At 44.4% G+C, this 19289-nt stretch overlaps 1 protein-coding gene across 1 annotated transcript in view; it reads right to left on the bottom strand.

The window, feature by feature from the left end:
• Nucleotides 1–19289, bottom strand: part of NECAB2 (N-terminal EF-hand calcium binding protein 2) — a 1135462-nt gene that overhangs the window by 752308 nt on the left and 363865 nt on the right. The gene's annotated exons all lie outside the window — the stretch shown is intronic.

Genomic DNA, 19289 nt, shown 5'->3' with positions numbered 1-19289 from the left:
CAAGTCTTATTAACAACGAGGACTGCAGTTCGATTGGAGGGCAGGAAGAACTGGGTTCATGCCGGCCATACGAAAAAGGTACCGATCCCCTCACCAACAGATGGTTGGGTGAGAACTGGGATTGCGGCAACGGAAACTGAGACCCCTTTAAGCTTTGTGCCGTTTAGTGATGCTCAACCTGTAGGAGACAATTTGTCGCTGCCAGACACACTTGTGGAGTCATCAGTCGTAGAGAACTTAAGGTCTGAATCATCATCCACTCTACCGAACACTGTTTCACCAGCTGAACAATTGTTTGTAGAGCAGACTCGACCTGGAAGAAATCGATACTTTCTTCGTCCACGTAGCAAGGACTAATAAAGTTTAGTTTTATATTTTTTTTCTTTTACTGGTGCTACGGACATTATGAACAATTACATCCTTTCCTTTTGAGTTTTTATGTGTTTTTCACTGCTAAGAGATTTGTATTAAAACTGAATGTTTTGAGAAAACCTATCATCCGGGTTACCGTAGGGCCGTGCGGGTACTCCTTTCTGTTTAGCAGGTTTCTGACACTAGGTCGGTTACTTTTGTCGATTCCTGGGAACTCCTGGGAATTGATAATCGCTACTCAGAACGAAGTGCGTCAAGTACGTCACGGACGGTTTGTAGAGGATGGCATTCTCTAAGCTGTTGGAAGTAGAAAGGATGTCGACGCAAAGATCGAAATTGCATAAGATTGTACGAACAAAATGTTTTCTGTTTCAGGTATTCCTACTGTTTCTGACTGTGTCTATGTTATTGGTGGGCGGAGTGTATTTTGGAATACAGTTGTTATTACCTTCTGTTTCACCTACTCTTTCTCCTAAACTAAGCTCCATCACCACTGTTTCCCCACACTCTTTTCATCCCCTGCCTCAACACGAACAGGTTAGACGTGCGGAATTTATGAATAACTCCTTCGTTCAACTCTTACATCAGCACCAGTTGGTGATGAATACTACCAACTGTTGGGTGTGTGGGTTAATGCCACATACCATGGATAGGGGTATTCCGTATTTGGTCCTTCCTTATAGTTCCCAAGGGTCAGCTCGAGCATTCCAAACTATGTTTCGTAGTGCACTAGATTCCTACCCCAGTCGAGAGCCACGCTCTGCAAACTTTGGTCCTGGTCCGTACCACAAGCCTTTGGCGATAGCGATTGCGGATTTAGATAGAGATGTTTTTGATGCATCGCTTATCCCAGATGAAGAGGTGCAAGCCTATAAGGATCTGAGTGAGGCCGAGTATAGTACGTCAGTGGGTGATAAACAGCTTAAGAGTTCGTCCCCAATATGGATTGTACCACACCTCGGTAATTTCTGCTTGAAAGGTTTGGGTCGAAATCCGAGAGCACAACTTGGGAACAGTGCTTGTACTGACACGTATGTCCTACCGATGCTCTCTTCCCCTGTTTTTCTGACTGCTAAGGGCACTTATTTTGTATGTTATGAACGCGCATATACATGGTTACCCCGTGATTTTTCGGGTACCTGTTATATTGCGAATCTTTTACCACCGACTTTTACAGTTGCCTCAGACTATCACAAAACTAGAGTTGTGAGAGGCGTTATTAGCAAAGAGGATACTGCCGGTCAAGAAGCAGGAGATTTCTTTAAGGGTTTCTTGCCGTTTTGGGGACCTATGGTTAATAGTAGGAACCTAAGACAGTTGACCCGTGTAGTCGAGTCGACTGCTAATATTACTGCGAGTGCCCTTGGTAATTTAACAGCTGAACTTCAGGCGGATAGACTCATGACGTTGCAGAACCGTATGGTTCTAGACGTTGTTCTCGCAGATAGAGGTGGTGTGTGTAAAGTTATCCATTCGAGTTGTTGCATTTTCATTCCTGACAACGCTCCAACTGTCTACCAAGCCATCTCGAAGTTGCACAAGATTTCCGAGTCCATACACGTGGACGAAGGTAATTGGACACTTCTAGGATGGTTTTGGGGCTTGATATCCACTTGGGGTTGGAAAATTCTGATGATCGTAGGGGTTGTTGTAACGTTTCTATTCACGTGTTGTCTTTGTGTGCAGTGTGGTCCTGCCTTATGTGGCCTTTGTGTTACAACGTGTATAAGACGGCCATCTGTTACCAAGGAGACATTGATGGATAGAATGATGTTCCAGCAGCAGCTGAACGATCTGATGAATATCGAAATCGATTCTGATATTGACTAGTGCTTGCCTACATGAGGGCAAAAGGAGCGTCTGAGGTTCCGTGCGAGACGGAACGACACTTTTTGGGTGTTGTCGAATATGGATGACCTTGGTGTCTACGAACCGCAAATGACGAGTTTGGTGGGTGTACGCGTTTTCGCTATGCAACCACGTATGGTTCGTCTCATTTTTGGGTTTGGCCATCTGAACCCTCGGGTTCCATTTTAGATGCGGCATCCATTTTGTTTCTTGCCCTCAAGTAGCCAGCGAACGGACCTTGTCCGCTCTGTGACCCTGGGATTCCCAAGCTTACACGAAGGACATGTGTTCCTTTGAGGGGGTCTTTTATGATAGGGGAAATGACACGGCGAAGGCAGATGGCCCCGCTCGAGGCTCAGCTTGCCGTGCTGGTCCATTGTTTCAGTCGTGCATGCAATGGACTCGAGGTCTTTGATCCTGTAATCAAGTTTCCGTTATTACTCCCAACACTCTTTTCCAATCTGTCGTGCATCCTTGTTCTTTCTTTGCATCTGTTTTTGTCCCTTCTCTTAATGTGTTTACAGTCAGAATGGAATGTGTTTAACTGTGGGGATGATATGTTTTTACAGTTGGGAACCGGCAATGCTGCTGTAATTATGTTCCGGCCTCCTGAAACATGAACGCGACTCTTTTGAAGTTTATTGTGGGAACTGAGTTGTAACCTTTGTTTGCCATGTTGTGCAATGGTAAAAACGTGTATAAAAGGAGCGATCCACTTTTGCAATTCGAAGCAGTCTCCGAGAACCTACACGTTGTGTAATTCTTGTGATTTCTGTATCCCTGCAGTAAATAAACGCTGATCTTTGACGTCGCTGGAAGTGTCCCGTGTCTCTGTGTTTTGTACACCAGAACAGGTAACCCACGAAGGTTTCAGGTGTTGTCCCCTGGCACCGCTGGGTTTTAGAGTAACCCAGTCCTTCAGTCTGAAAGATCTCTACTCATCGGTGCGGCCGCTCATCAGCTGAGCCCAGCGCACTGGAGATTGACGAGCAAGTCTCCCATGTTGCCTGGCAATAGTTATCCATGGAAGTGTGACCCTTCCCAGGCGACCTGGGGCGGAGTGCGTGCAGCCCAGCCTTGCCGGGAGAATAATCCCAGCCCTGCCTGTCTCATCACTGCCCAAGAGCCGCAGAGAAGTCCCCAGCAGCCCACCAGAGGAACAAGACATCAGCTGTCCCGCCCGCTATGAGGGACTGCAGCTGTGTGACCCTTGCCCCAGCAGCCTTGAGCGAAGACTCAGGTGCGGGAATGAGTGGGGCTGCTGTCCTTGAGCGGGAGGCCGGAGACACGCCTCTGCTCATGTTGCCTGAGCCAGGGGCACTGGACCAGTGGGTCTCATCACTTGAAGGAGAGGATGAGAAGAAGGAATCCTTGAGGCTTCCATGTTACTACTAAGGGGGGCACTCCTCCATAGTTGTGGGTCTTACTGTGAACAGCTAGAAGGGTGAGTTTGGGTGCACCTGAAAAATGCGGCTGGGCAGCCCCATACCCAAGGGTATGGGGCACCATTGAAGGAACCGACATCTCCTCACGTACCAATGCGATCCCCACATTATACCTAACGCTCCTCTGTAGTAAGTACCCATATGGTTTCCCAAACCTGAGCGTTACCCTACCGTTTTACCGCACCCCCTTTTACAAACTGCATATTTTGATCATTTTATGTTGGATTTTTGTCATTTTTGGTCTTGTTTAAGTATGATAAATATTGATTATTTTTCCAATCTGGTGTAGTGTCCCTTTGTGGTGTTTTCACTGTGTTGCTGTGTGTTTGGGTGCAAATATTGTACACATTGCCTTTGAGATAAGCCTGTCTGCTCATACCAAACTACCAGTGGGGGGTGAGCAGGGGTTATCTAGTGTGTGTAACTCCCTTATTCTGACTAGAAGGTAGGGTCTTTACTTAGACAAGGTGCTAGCCACTGCCAAATAGAGACCCCCATTTCTAACATGGAATGATTGTGTCAATGACTGAATCAGATTGGCGAAGCCATCCCCAAAACAAAGTAGCTTATCCTATTACTAGATGAAGGACATAAAAGGTGTGCAGGAGGTGCTCTATTTACATATTGACATCACTGTGGGTGACTAGCCAATTTATTTTTCTCGTTACATTAAATGTCTTTCCAGAGTACAGCCTCTATAATGTTGATCATGAACATAAGATAGTAAGAGCCCTAAATGTCATCAATAAGTCAGCCTGGTCCTGAACCCTTAGCAAAGGAGTAACACTCAACTCCGTGTAGCTGCTGATATGCCACTTCACACTTTCTGCAACTTATACTACCACATTCCATCTCATCTACAGGCCTTCCTGGAAGAACAAGTACTTAATTGATGATTTCTAAGATCTCCTCACAGCCTCGTCCATCCCACATTCCCATACCACCCTCTAGGGTGACTTCAACCTTCCAGACAACACAATCTAATAAAAAGACAAGAGACACCCTTTTCAACTTCATCGATACACTTAATGTGGTACAGCATGTCACACAACCAACAAACTTCAAAGGCAACATCCTCAAACTTGTTTTACCATCATCTTCAGAAAACTACCCGTATACCTGAATGGAGCAATCACTTTTTTATCCCTGTCTACTTGCTCAGCATCCTACCAACAAACCAGGGTGCACACAAAAAGATGACCAAACCTTCAGATCTTTCTAAGACAACCTAATGCTTGAATTCATCTCACACTCTACCAACTGCATTTCTGATTCCAGCACCCTTCTGACCAAATTCAAACAAATGTTTGTAAAACTCTATGAACATCCATTCCAAAATTACAACACTCATGTGCAAGCCAAAGCCGTCATCATCCTGGTGTCATCTAAAGACCTAGCTGATCATAAACAAGCCTTCTGAAAGGAAAGGGAATGGAAGAAAAACAGAACTCCAGAGGTCATCTTGATACCGAAGTACAACCCACAGACCGCTCATCACATCAGTCAAAGCAAAGTACAATACCAACACCATAATTGAAGAAACCAGCAAAAGCAGAACTCTGTTCAAGACAATCAAGCACTGTGTCAATTCTCTGCTGGACACATCTATGCCTCACACAACAGAAAAGTGCAATGTCGTCAACTTCTTCTTCAGTGAACAATACAGAGGTTTAGACAACACATCAATTACACCAAACCTGCTTCACCTCTTACCTCCACCCCTTCCTGTAGAATCTTACAATGGCCAGCTCCCAAAGCCATATCTCTTCTAGATCTCACTGACATACTCTGCTCCCACAGAATCACTTTTTATGAAGATGATGTCTTACCATTGTCCTTCATTAAATCACTCTCTGTGGATGCTTTCTTACCTGTACTTCCCATTGTCAAGCCTCCCTCATTCAAGGCATCTTCTCAGAAGTTCTCAAGATAGGCCACATCGTCAGACCCCTAAAGTAACTCACACTAAACCCTGATGAGCCCACCAACTATCGACCCATCATTCACCTACCATTCATTGGTAAGATCACTGCAGAAGCAGTCTGTTTCAACTCCAAGATCACATCAGTGATAACCATCTCCTGTACAACTCCCAGTGTGGTTTCAAATCACGCTGCCCCACAGACACCACTCACTACCTTCTAGATTGTAGACGATGCCCTCTAGATCACAGATGAAGATGGCCCATGCCCCCTGATATTACTGGACCTCTCAGTTGCCTGTGACACAGTTGACCATCCCACCCTTCTATTCCCCCTGGAGTCTCAAATGAAGTTCACCGTCCATATCCTTCACTGGTTCTCCTACTACTTTTCCAACTGACACCAGTTTGTTCACCTGGGCACCTCCATGTCTCAAAACATCACCATCACCTGTGGAGCTCCCAGGGGTCCATACTGCCTCTTGCCATCTTCAACCTTTATAAGAAAGCCACTTGGTGCTTTACTCATAAATACCTGCATCAAGATATACCAATGTGCTGATGATGCACAACTCTACCTGAAAGTCTCCTCTGCTTCAGACATCCAGTGCCTCAAACACTGCTTGCATATCATCCCAACCTGTATGTCCAGCACCAACCTGAAGCTCAATCCACCCAAGACAGAATTCCTGTTATTTACCAAGAACAACAAACACGATCCAATACCAACCTAGCTTACTGACATGTACTTTGATGGCTTCAAACACCAATTTTTACTGATTTCCAGCTTACTCGGATTGTCCCTGAAAACCAACCCTACCCTCAAGGAGCCCATTGCCAAAAACAAAGGCAGCCTGGTAACAACTGCCTTTTCTAAAGTCAAACCGTTTCTTCCATAAAGCCACATCAGAACCGCTGCTCACGCCCTTGTACTCTCATCTGGATGACAGAAATGCCCTACTCCAAGGCCTCCCAGACTCCACACTAGCACCCCTTAGTGGCAGCCTACTCGCCCCAGCACGTCTCATCCAGGGCATGAGGAAGTATGATCACATCACCCCCCATCCTAAAGGGACTCCATTGGCTCCTCTCAATAGCCCACACATGTTAAAAATCAGCTGCATCATTTACAAAGCCGTCACGACAAGCACTCCGCTTACCTTGCAGACAAGCTCACTGTCTCTGGTGGTTCTCGGCACATGTGCAGCCAGGACACCATCAGACTGCAGACCAAGAGCCAGACGTACAACACTTGTTTGCGGCCGCAAACGGGAGATCCTCCCGTTTAAGGACTGCAAAAAAGGGCAATGTCATGTACAAATGCTATTTTGCGAGTCACTGACTCGCAAAATAGCATTCACGACTATCGCTATTAGGAAGCTGCGTTCCTTCTTAATAGCGAGTCACCATGCTATGTACTATTGTTTTGCAACTGCATTTGTGGCCGCAAAACACTCACAGTTTACCACCTACTTCAAGTAGGTGGTAAACCACTTGCAAACAGGAAGGGGTCCCCAGAGGACCCCTTCTCCTTTGTGAGTATGTGAGAAAATATATTTTTAAGAGCAGGCAGTGGTCCCAGGGACAACTGTCTGCCCTTAAGTGAATGAAACTGAAAAGTTTCATTTTTTCTTTTTTTTATGCATCCCGTTTTCATTTAAGGAAAACGGGCTGCATTTGAAAACAAGCATTTACAATGCAATGGTCTCGGCATTGGTAAAGTTAGAGCTATTGGCATTGCTCATGACATTATTTTTATTTATGTTTTTGTTTTTAAAACATTTAAATAAACGGCATTGTCATGAGCCATGCCAATAGCTCTAACTTTAACAATGCCGAGACCGTTGCATTGTAAATGCTTGTTATTATTAAGTGCTGCTCTGGTTCTGATCCAGACTTGTCTCAATGAATTGTGATTTTATAGCTTTTATTGCTGAATGAAATGTTTGTTTTATCATTGTTCTACTGATCTTGCTGTGTTTTATAGATTTTATCTGAAATAAACAATGAGTTGATAAAACAAATATTCAGCGATAGTGAATTGTGTTTTCAATGATGTTATTTGTTAGCAAGGCAGCAACTCACTAATATTACTGCACCCAATATCCGTGACACCTTTCTGTTTCCCATATGTGAGGTCCTGTTTTGATTTAAAATAAACTGTTTATGTATCTTGCATGAAACAATAAAACCAATTTTATCGCTGCAAAATATCTGTAATATACGCTCACACATCACACACATTAAAAAGAAATGAAAGAAAACAAAATTTACAACAATCTGTTTAAGAATTATTCAAGGTAATCAGGGCAAGACTGTGCAGAACAGATCTGACTCTATCGGTGGGGTTGGGGCTCTGAAAGCCTGGGCCCTGGGCCAAGGCACACTTTGCCCCTGTCTTAAAACGTCTCTGCCTGGTTGCTCCTCAAAACATTGGCCCCAGTAAAGTGGGCTCTGTGGAGGGTGGTATGTATTTCTTTCACCCCCACAGCGGAAACTCAAATAAAGTACACAATGCGCATGAACTAACAACAGCAGAGAACAGCCCTGTGTTAGCACGCTGATCTTTACAGTTGATGGATATGTCAGAAGCAAGGTTCAAATTCGAAGGAACCAATCCCCAACCAGGTTTAGCATTTAGCAAGGCATTTACAGCAACGGCAAACCTCTTGCATCTTGACTCACTGTGAGTGAAGCAGTGTGTATTCTTTTCAGCACCTATCAGAGTTTCATTTATTCATACAACAAACAGCAAGAAAGAAAATCGCCCGTTTGCCGGAATCAGGCACACGTGGGTTGTGGAAAGGGGCTGGTGTTTTGTTCTGTTATCTTAGGAGCAGGGAGCCTGTCTCCAGACTGTGGAAACCCCTCATGATGGAAGGTCTGCGACAAGGAAGTAAAGCTGGAGTAATCAACGGACCAGTAAATTATCAAAATATTTTAAAAAAATAACCGGGCGCAGAGGAAGTAGAATTTATGCTAAGAGAGACCATGTCAGATATGGCTCTGTGCATTCATTAATTAACGTGTGGAAACATTATGCTTGAACTGGTAGATAAATAGGACGTACAAAGTGTGCTGGTTTACTATGACAGCAATCGGGTGCTCCTCTGCGCCAAACCAAAGGTTTCCCGAAAGATGCTCGAATGCCGAAAATAGTGTTTTCTCACCTCTTTGAAAGAATTCATAAAATTGCGCACAATGCCATGGTAGAGTGCTCCTTTCCTAATCTAGCATTAGCAGGAAGCAACATGCAGCTGTTTGTCGGCCTTATCTCGGAGAACAGCGCGCGCTGATTTGTTCACTTCTTTTTCACTGGTGAGTGAAGACGTGTCAGAGGAAAGCTCGTGGTGTAGACTTGGAAACGGTCTCAAAAGCTGATGAGTGACGACATGCACGCTGAGGGCCTTGAAGCCTGAGTACTGCTGATGAGCAATCAGTAACTGTGGTGTGGGGTTTGACTAATCTTTTTGGATCGCCCCTGTGGTCGAAAGCAAAGGCATTTCTGCCTCTCTCCGTTTGTAACAAACAGCGAGCAGCATCCGGGTCCTCACGCAGAGGCCTCCTATGCTCAAGAGAACCCTCGCAGAGGCAGTGCGTAACAAGTAGCTTCAACGCGTCTCAAAGGAATAATTTATTTTGTATTTGTACCTAGAAGTGGAGTTAAGAATATTCGCTGGAGAGAGTCGGTCTTTTTACGAACAAGGAGATCAGGTGAGGGAGCAACGCCGGGACACCACCGCCTTTCTCCGAGGCAGAGAAGAACTGCCTCGGAGAAACGCAGCCTCGGTTTCGGATTCGGGGGCGTGTTTCTTTTTCTCTCCTCTTGCCATTGGCTGGAGGAGAGAAAAACACGCCCTGCGAAAAGCAACGAAAAAACACGCCCCCCGATCCGAAAAGGACGGGGCTTCAACGGAGTGACTGGACCTCTTCTCCAGTGGCTGGCCAGCATTTAAGAGGCCAGCCAATGGAGAACAGGAGAGAAGAGGGGCGGGTGCAAGCCCCTCTTCTCAAAGTCACTCAAAGTCATTAAATCTCGGAGCGAGACTGCGCAAGCGCAGCCATCGCTAGCCGAGACCTAAAAAACTGCTTTATTAAAAAAGCAGTCCCAGACATGGTGGTCTGCTAACCGCAGCAGGCCACCATCCCTGTGAATGCTAGTCATTCCTAATGGGGTCGCAAATTGTGCCTGCCTCATTAATATTAATGAGGCATGCAACTTGCGACCCTGTTAGGAATCACAAACAGTTTCTGAGACACTGTTGTGCATCCCAATTTGCGAGTCGCAAATTGGTGGGTCGTACATCTGGCCCTAAGAAGTGTAAAAAAATCAAAAACATGCCAACAGGTCTTTTCCATCTGTGCGACCAGGATCTGGAATACCATTTATTTTTCAGTAAGGACTGCTTCAACTCTGCTCCAGTTTGGTAAAGAGTTAAAGACATACCTCTAAAAAGAACATTACATCACAATGCATTAACCGTCCACAGCCCAGCTTTCTATCCTATTACTCATTGAATTTATCCTCGTCTTATACCATGTGCAGAGTTCCACTGCCTTTTGGATAGGTTTGGTCTATAGAATTACCATATACATACATAGTATTTTGAACTCTTGTAGTGTGTCGGTGGCAAACATTACTGGCGATAGCGAGTTTAAGTAGGCAGAGCAGGTAAAGGCTTGGAAATTGGGGGCCGCATCAAGTGTGTAAGTGTTTTCAAAAGGTTATGATATGCAAATTTAAGCTTTCAAATTGTTGTGTAGTTTAATAAGGTGGTCAGAGAGATAGTAAGGAGTCTAGGTTCATATATTGGTTTGAAAGGTAGCATTAATAATTTGTATGATGCCTTATTCCTAGTGGAGAGCCAACCGGCCTGGTTTCTGTAAGTGAAGGTGTGGCAAAGCAGTGAGTGGAAAAAGAAAAAAAAAACACCTGCCAGGTTTTTGGGAATTTCAATATTGGGTTTTTCCTCTGTATTTTTTCAGATTTTCCATTTTTATCTAAGATAACTCCCCCGCCCGTTCACTCCCATTTCAATCATATCATATTTCTAACATGCTTGCCTATTGCTTTTGCACCTTTGCAAAAAAAATTCGGTCCCACCCACAATTGCTCCCCAACCTTTGCTCCCCAACCTTTGCACCCCAACCCTCCTCCTCCCTACCCCACACACTGCAGCCTCCAAGTAAAAAAAACAATTTCATACTCATCATGACGTTTTGCGTTACTTTGGTCGGGTAGAGTATCAGAAATATATTCCCATGTTATTAATTTGATGCCTTCATTTTCGGTGCGTTTTTCTGTCTATTTAATAACTGCATCAATCTTAGGACAGACCAACATCTGGTTTTGAAACAGCCTCACAAAATAAGCCGAGAGTAATAGCCCCGTCCTTGGAGTTTTTTTTAGATGCCAGGTTTAAAGGAGTAAGGGGCACATGCATCAACCTAAATACCGATCGCAAACGGGCGGATTCGCAGAATCGGCCCCTTTGTGACCGTTATATGGGCAATTGGGATGCATCAACCCAAAACCCATTCGGAATATAGGTAATCGCAAATTTTGCGATTACCTAAATTGCGAATGCTTTTAGGGAATTACAAATTGCGATACCCTATTTGGGATGCATCAAAGCCTTTCCTGAATGCGCCTTCACATTTAAAAAACTTTAATTACCATCAACTGCAAGTTGATGGTAATTTGCACAAACTTTGAAAAATGCACAAAAGTGCATTTTTCAAAGTGCCACGTGGCGCACACATTTGCCCTTAGGGCATATGTGTGTGCCACATGAACACAGATGCCAAATTTGGGGGTGCAGCAGGGTGGCCTTTAAGGCCCCCTAGCACCCTTCAGATTGCATTCGCAGTTTGCGTGTACCTATTTGGTACTCGTAAATTGCAAATGGCTTCTTATTCATTCCTATGAGCCTCTAGGCACATAGGAATGAATGGGAAGGCATTCCTTAAATAGGAATGTGTACGAATCGCAAATATTTTTGCAAAACCTACATGCATAGGCAATTGCGATTCCTTAATAGCGATTCCTTAATAATCGCTATTAAGGAATCGCAATTGTCTAGCTTGATGCATGTGCCCCTAAGTCAGTTAAAGGAAGTGCTTGAGTTAGTGCTTACTCCTGATTGTTCGCAGCACTTTGGTGGTTAGTTCTCACTTTAACAAGTGGTAGAAACATGCACAGGTGCAGTGGTTGTGCATTATTATGTTCTTCAATAATCAGCATTTCCGTGCTCTTTGTTGGTCCTTCTGAGGCCCCGGGGTGACAGCAGGGTCTGCTGATGAGAGCAGATGGGTAAATCTGATGATGATATCACGATCTTCCTCATCCCTCCTTGGGAGGGAGCTAGAGGTGCATCTGACCCCTAAGCTGTGCACTTACTTTACAGAAGCATCTTGTGACATCGCCTGCTTTTATTTCCCTCAAAAGCAGCTTTTCGATACTTCTGCTTTTAACATTGTGACTGGCACTTGGAAAAAAGAATTGCGGGAAATTGAGCTTGAAATGGATAGAGTATACTTTGGGTTCCCATAAATTAGGTACAGCAGAAAGAGGTGGAACCATGAGGGGCGGAGATAGTGGCAGTCTATGCTGCAATTTTGGCAAAGAAATTGGCAAAAAGGACAATGGCCATGGTAGTCTTGGCTCTGATCTTCTTGACCCTGAAGGTCATTGTCCTGCCTGTCTTCCTGGTCGTCTCAGCCCTTGTGATTCAGGAGGGCCCAATAGGAACTCTTCTCAACACGTTTTTCCTATGCTGGGCCTGAAAGGATCCTACCTCTGCCTACTGCAGTGATCTCTGTTCATGAGCATCCAGCATGTTTCAGGAGTTGCAGGGAAACTCTGATGGTTAATGCTCTTGCTGGAGAGAATTGTGTAAGCATCCTACAATCGCACAGATGATTAATGCCTTTGTTCCAGAGCATAATGTGTAGGTCGCAATCTGCAATGTATGTAGGACAGGTCAGTAGGGTAATGCTTCTTTTTGCAGAGATCCTTGTGTTAACTACCGGTCATGAGGTACAGTCCTAGTCTTATAGCCTATTGAATTATGCACCCATATCAAAGGACAGCATTTAAACTGTAAGACATAAGTTTAGAAACTTGTAGTGATAGATTTTCAAACAAAAGTGACGCTAACCAGCACAATTTTTTTTAAAATAAATTTCCAGCACAAAACCACCCATGTGCAGTGCTTTGTGCTACTTAGCGCCAAGGGGGCGTTACATAGGTGGTACATGGATATTCTCATGAAAACACCCATGCCTTTTAGCGCAAAACCCTATTTACAAAGAATTATAGACCGGGTTTAGCGCCAAACGTTAACGCTACTTTTAAGGAGGCGCTAACAGGAAAAAGGTGTTTTTTTCTCCTTTTTTTCTGGCTTTGCATGCATGCTGCACTGTGCAGCATACAAACAAAGTGGGAAAAGCTTTAAAACTTGTCTAGGCATGGTATTTTGTACTGGAAGGGTACCCTTCCTGTACAAAATCTATGATAGACTCATGCACACTCCCTAGCGCCATGGCGGTAAGCTGTGTGCCTGGCGCTCGGCAGCTGAAATCAGTGCCAACACTAGGGAGAGGGGAGGAGAGAGCCATATCTCTGAAGATATTGCACTCTCCTGCTCCCTCAATGGCACGCAACACAGCGCAGTCTCTTTGGGTGCTGCGCTGTGTTGCGTATATTTGATTAAAATCTGCCCTGTAGTTTTTTCCAATCAATCATTTTTACTAAGGAGGCAAAAATATTTTCATTTGGGTAGTTATAAACACTTTTTAATAAGTGATAAATAACTGGTTATTAGTGTAATTACAAAGACAGGTACACCTTACATTCTACATGGTATGCAAAGCTCCTACACAAACAGCTTGAGAGTGACAAAAACACTTACAAATCTTAGCATGTCATTGTTTGTTCTGATGGACATCTGTCACAGTTTGTCATGAGGTTGCTGGGTGATCATTGGACATACAACTGCTCCCAGCCCTGTTGGACAACAGGCAGAGGCTGACGGTCCTTCAGGTGTGTCAGCTCCAGGAGTAAAGGAAAGTTTGAGATTGGCGCGGAGCCCTGCAGGTATCACCGCATGTGGCTTGGTTTCGTACAGTGCACCAGGGCACTGTAAGATTCAGGACACTGTAAGATTCAGGCAACTGTAAGATTCAGGACACTGTAAGGTTCAGGACACCATAAGATTCAGTACACCGCAAGATTCAGGATACGTAAGATTCAGGACACTGTAAGGTTCAGGACACCGTAAGATTCAGTACATCGTAAGATTCAGGACACTGTAAGGTTCAGGACACTGTAAGATTCAGGACACGTAAGATTCAGGACACGTAAGATTCAGGACACATAAGATTCAGGACACTGTAATGTTCAGGACACGTAAGATTCAGTACACCGTAAGATTCAGGACACTGTAAGATTCAGGACACGTAAGATTCAGGACACTGTAAGGTTCAGGACACCGTAAGACTCAGGACACTGTAAGGTTCAGGACACTGTAAGGTTCAGGACACTGTAAGATTCAGTACACCGCAAGATTCAGGACACTGTAAGATTCAGGACACTGTAAGATTCAGGACACGTAAGATTCAGGACACTGTAAGGTTCAGCACACATAAGATTCAGGATACTGTAAGGTTCAGGACACCGTAAGATTCAGGACTCCGTATAGATTCAGGACACGTAAGATTCAGGACACGTAAGATTCAGGACACTGTAAGGTTCAGGACACCGTAAGATTCAGGACACTGTAAGGTTCAGCACACATAAGATTCAGGACACTGTAAGGTTCAGGACACCGTAAGATTCAGTACACCGTAAAGATTCAGGACACGTAAGATTCAGGACACTGTAAGGTTCAGGACACCGTAAGATTCAGGACACTGTAAGATTAGGACACAGTAAGATTCAGAATACCGTACAATTCAGGACACCGTACTATTCAATACACCGTAAGATTCAGGACACTGTAAGATTCAGGACACTGTAAGATTCAGGCAACTGTAAGATTCAGGACACTGTAAGGTTCAGGACACCATAAGATTCAGTACACCGCAAGATTCAGGACACGTAAGATTCAGGACACTGTAAGGTTCAGGACACCGTAAGATTCAGTACATCGTAAGATTCAGGACACTGTAAGGTTCAGGACACCATAAGATTCAGTACACTGCAAGATTCAGGACACTGTAAGATTCAGGACACGTAAGATTCAGGACACGTAAGATTCAGGACACATAAGATTCAGGACACTGTAAGGTTCAGGACATGTAAGATTCAGTACACCATAAGATTCAGGACACTGTAAGATTCAGGACACGTAAGATTCAGGACACTGTAAGGTTCAGGACACCGTAAGACTCAGGACACTGTAAGGTTCAGGACACTGTAAGGTTCAGGACACTGTAAGATTCAGTACACCGCAAGATTCAGGACACTGTAAGATTCAGGACACGTAAGATTCAGGACACTGTAAGATTCAGGACACGTAAGATTCAGGACACTGTAAGGTTCAGCACACATAAGATTCAGGACACTGTAAGGTTCAGGACACCGTAAGATTCAGTACTCCGTAAGATTCAGTACACCGTAAGATTCAGGACACGTAAGATTCATGATACTGCAAGGTTCAGGACACCGTAAGATTCAGGACACTGTAAGATTAGGACACAGTAAGATTCAGAATACCGTACAGTTCAGGACACCGTACTATTCAATACACCGTACTATTCAATACACCGTAAGATTCAGGACACCGTAAGATTCAGGACACTGTAAGATTCAGGACACCGTAAGATTCAGAATACCATACGATTCAGGACACTGTACGATTCAGTACACCGTAAGATTCAGGACACTGTAAGATTCAGGACACCATAAGATTCAGAATACCATACGATTCAGGACACTGTACGATTCAGTACACCGTAAGATTCAGGACACCATAAGATTCAGTACACTGTAAGATTCAGGACACCGTAAGATTCAGAATACCGTACGATTCAGGACACCGTACGATTCAGTAGATTCAGGACACCGTAAGATTCAGAATACCGTAAGATTCAGGACACCGTAAGATTCAGTACACTGTACAATTCAGGACACCGTAAGATTTAGTACACCGTAAGAATCAGGACACCGTAAGATTCAGGACACCGTAAGATTCAGGACACTGTAAGAATCAGGACACCGTAAGATTCAGAACACCATAGATTCAGGACACCGTAAGATTCAGGACACCGTAATATTCAGGACACCATAGATTCAGGACACCATAGATTCAGGATACTGTAAGATTCTGGAAACTGTAAGATTCAGAATACCGTACGATTCAGGACACCGTAACATTCAGGACACGGTAAGATTTAGGACACTGTAAGATTCACAGGGACCAGGTCTGGATTGCAGATCCAGCCAAAGAACAGCTGCGGTTTCTGAGATCATGTAACGCAACTGGTTAAGTTCGCGCTATATAAAACTCCGTAAAAAAAATAATATCTCCAGTTTTGCCAGCGCTGCCTATTGGAAAGAAGGTGTCATTTTGAGGATCAAGATATCATGCAGCCCTATAAATTAGTTCATGTCCTTTGCAGGTAATGAGTTGCTAAGTGTGGCCCCGCCCCCTGCCCAGAAGCTCCACTTTGGTGACACTCTTAATGTGTTAAAATGCGAAAATGACCGCTCCTGTGGTCAGCTGGTCCTGCCTTGAGGTACTGCATTATGAGATTTGTTTGGTGATGGAGGTTAGTGTGGGAACACGTGAATTCAACAAAGAGACCAGTCACCTGGGAGTGAAGAGAAAGTAAACATAATTTGCTCTTTCAGGGGATGAAGAGAGATAAGAGGCAAGAAGAGGAGACCAAGATGGTGCGCTCTGCGTAAACCTGTATCTGGAATTTCTTCAGTTTCCATCCCAGTGGTTGACCGATAAGACCCGTTACAAACAACACTACAAGCAGTCCATAGTCTCATCTGGAGAGACACTAAAAGACAGCCGGGATCAAAGTATCTCAAAGGATGGGACAGTGGAGCTCACGTGCACAAAAACAGTGGTCGAATTAGTGTAAACGGTCAGTGACGTGAGTTCTATTGCTTCCTCCCACTACTGTTCTACAGGTCCACTCCTATTGTCACAGATGCCGTTCTTTTATTTTGCAGTGAGTGTATTCATGTTGTAGTGAGGACTCCCTTAATACGTACATACATTGTTAAGTTAGCACAACCACGTTAGATGTTAGAAAGCCATCTTGATGCTTTTGCGCACGACACTGCGTTTACAGGTTATTGCTTAAACAAACTGCTGACTCGAGTTTTGCCTCACACGAAAGCAATCTGTTGTTACCAGCCCGAGCTCTGCGCAGCGACCTTGGTCTGTACATGATGTGACAAACAGTCTGGGTTGTTAGACAATGCATGTTTTCCACTCTAGGTTGATCGACCCACTATTTAGCCATAACACACGGGCAGCTGCAAATACCTGAAAGTTGGTGCTTTTAATATCACAGACATCATGTTTATTATTCAGACCGAAGACGAGCCTTCCTGCGAGAAGACTCCTGATGCTCCTGTGATGTGATTTCACTAAGCTGATCTTTGAGGTATGGGGTCCCCTATTCAAGCCTAAGAGACCTTCTACTAGCCTAATAATAATATTAGCTTCTTAGTAAAGGGAAGGTGGTAGTATCCACTGTCATTATAACATGATCACCCCTTTTATATTCTATGGTATTGTAACGATGCTGATGGTTTTGATTTTAATCATTTGTCTGCTTGTATTAGCCAAAGTACTGCATCTTAGGACACGTGGTCTATAAAAATAAACTCTTTTTATTTACACCGTGTCTCTGTTGATTATTGTTGTGGACTGATGTGAGAATAATATACGAACAGGTTTTTCCGATTCCCACCATTCCTGAGAGTACACTAAGTAGCTTGTTCTGGGTTGTCTTTTCATTGGGATCTCTGAGCCGAATCTCGGATAACGAATGGGACACTTATGCTAGCCGATACTGGGTTCTAGGTTCTGAGGTGAGTTTCTGGTACACCACAATTCACTGAGGTCCTGGGGTTCTACGCATAGTTCTGTGTATAAGCAGAATCCCTGCAACAATGTCAGAGACATTTATTTTTAATTTTTCAAAAACATGCGCTCACTTTAACCATTTGTCTTTGAAAAATAATAATTTAAAAAAAGTTGCCAGTCTGTCTTGCTCCCATGGCTTGGTGGAAGCCAGCATTTGTAGTTTCAGTAAACGTTTTTCTTTGTTGTCACTGAAAGGTCTTTGTGTGAATATTTCCCACTGAACTTGGGCAGAGCCACCGCTGGTGAGCAGGCCAAGGCAGTGCCTCTACCCCTCTCCCCAAACACCAGGCTGCCCCCCCCAGCTGTAAATGAGGGTGCAAGCCTTCGTCCAGCCTTCCTGCTCAAGGGGGCAGATGCTCTTGTGGAGAAGCGTGTAGAGGCGATCCCTCTCAGCCACTAATGCAAGGTTGCCGGATGAGGCTGTCACAATTTTCGTTCCTCCATGTATGCGATTACTTTACCTGTCAGCCATATGTTTCGACCCATATGTTTATAACACGCTGGATAAACATTGAATCAAGTGCATGCCATATCTAATAACATAGTATTGCTCCGTTACCATACATTGGGAAATAGCAGTTTTTGTTATTTACAGCACAAGAAGCGCTGTAGAAATGTCAATGTGTACTTGCAAGCAAGCTGTTAAGGGTTGCTGCTGTTTCTCATTTGACACTGCAGCTCGGAACCTGTTGCACCCAAGTGGAAAGTTTGTGGGTGGGTGAGCAGGTGTAAGAAACCCCAGAGCAGGTGTCACCTCAGTGGCGTAACATTAGCCCCCACAGCCCCTGTGGTGCAGGGGGCCACCGAGCTCCAGGAGGGCCCCTCCAGCACTGTCCGGGGGGAGAGGGCCCCCTGGCCTGAGAGCTCCTGACTGGGTACAGAGCATGCCGGCCCCCTCCATGATCTTTGCAGGGGGCGCCCCCTCAAGGTTTGTTTTGCCACTGCATCACCTACCCGAGGCGGGTGAGTCAAGAGGCGTTTGTTTGTTGGTGTGCAACTACAGTGACCAACTGGCATCGGTGCAAATTCAGAACGGTGAGTGTAAAAATTCAGGACAACGGGTAAAAATTCAGGACAAAACTTTAGGACAGAAGGTCAAAATTCAGGACAGAAGGTCAAAATTCAGGACAAAACTTTGGGCCAAAAAGTACGTTTTACAGACCTATCAGAGGAGGTCGCGCTATAGTATGTAAGTACATAAATAGACAACAACTTAAGTACAAGTCAAAATAAGTTTATATTAGGTTGAGACAATCGTGCACTTCACGGTTTTTTGGTATGCGCGCAGCTTTAAGCAAATGTGCAGGTTTTTTTGTGGTATTTCATATGATATTAATCTATTTATATGAATACTGATGAATTGTTGAATGGACACCGACATTCAACAATTCATCAGTATTTTGCTACGTAATTGTATTGGGGTTCGGCAGCAGGAAATCTCTATGATTAAAAAAAATGAACCTGACATGTTAAGAGCTCCAATGCCCTTGGGCCGAACTCACGCTATGCAAAACCGCCAAACATAAACAAATAGTATGTTATCTGCGTGGCTTTTTGTCCCACCTTTTTATACTTTTCTCAGTTTTCTAT

This window comes from Triturus cristatus, chromosome 12, assembly GCF_964204655.1.
Source record: "Triturus cristatus chromosome 12, aTriCri1.1, whole genome shotgun sequence".
In the NCBI taxonomy this organism is placed as follows: domain Eukaryota; kingdom Metazoa; phylum Chordata; class Amphibia; order Caudata; family Salamandridae; genus Triturus; species Triturus cristatus.
This window is presented reverse-complemented; position numbering and strand designations above follow the sequence as displayed.